The following is a 963-nucleotide window of genomic DNA, read 5'->3' on the forward strand; positions in this document are numbered from 1 at the left end:
TTATAGGATTTAGACCCTGCACAACTGAGGGAGAAGCTGAGGAAACAAAGGTCCAGAAGGAGGAACTGGAAATCTGACGGAAAGGCATTAATCAGTCTTCATGGATCACATGGCCCAAGGGTCAGACTTCAGGTCTCCTTGCTGCAGTGGCAGCTCCAGAACAGAGTAAAATGGGTGGGTGGGTGGGTGGGGGTGTAGATAGGGAGAGGGGCTGGAGTCATGGCAAGACCAAGATGTTTAGAGAGTTTCTTCCTCTCTTTGCGTTTTAGTTGAAAGGAGTGCAGCCAAAACTATAACCAAAGGAGGCATTAGGCTTCCAGAAAAATCTCAAGGAAAAGTATTTCAAGCAATAGTAGAAGCTGTTGGATCAGGCTCCAAAGGAAAGGGTGGAGAGATTCAACCAGTTGGCATGAAAGTTGGAGATACGGTTCTTCTCCCAGAGTATGGAGGCACCAAAGTAGTTCTAGATGACAAGGATTAGTTCTGGTGTAGAAGTGGTGACATTTTTGGAAAGTGTGTAGACTAAAATACATCATTATTGAAATGGTGCTTAGTGAAGCTCCCCATTCCAGTAAAATTGTGAAATCTTTAATCATGTAAACAACTTTCATGTCTCTTTTGTAATATACTCATGGTATCCAAACTAATGATATTGCATGTCTCTAGAATTTAGTTTTGGTGTATTGATATAAACATTACCAAATACAAATGCATAAATGGTGGTTAATCTTGAAAAAAAATCTGTCTTCTTGGGGCCCCTGGGTGGCTCAGTTGGTTAAGCATCCGACTTCAGCTCAGATTATGATCTCATGGTTCGTGAGTTCCAGCTCTGTGCTGACATTTCAGAGCCAGGAGCCTGCTTTGGATTCTGTGTCTCCATCTCTCTCTGCCCCTCCCCGCTCTCTCTCTCTCTCTCTTTCTCTCAAATAAATAAACATTAAAAAAAAGGTACAAAAAAAATAA

At 42.1% G+C, this 963-nt stretch overlaps 1 pseudogene; it reads left to right on the forward strand.

Annotated features, from left to right (window-relative positions):
• Nucleotides 1-233: 233 nt before the first annotated feature.
• Nucleotides 234-526, forward strand: LOC125170644 (10 kDa heat shock protein, mitochondrial-like; annotated as a pseudogene).
• Nucleotides 527-963: the final 437 nt, after the last annotated feature.

This window comes from Prionailurus viverrinus, chromosome B4 (genome assembly GCF_022837055.1).
Source record: "Prionailurus viverrinus isolate Anna chromosome B4, UM_Priviv_1.0, whole genome shotgun sequence".
Classification (NCBI taxonomy): domain Eukaryota; kingdom Metazoa; phylum Chordata; class Mammalia; order Carnivora; family Felidae; genus Prionailurus; species Prionailurus viverrinus.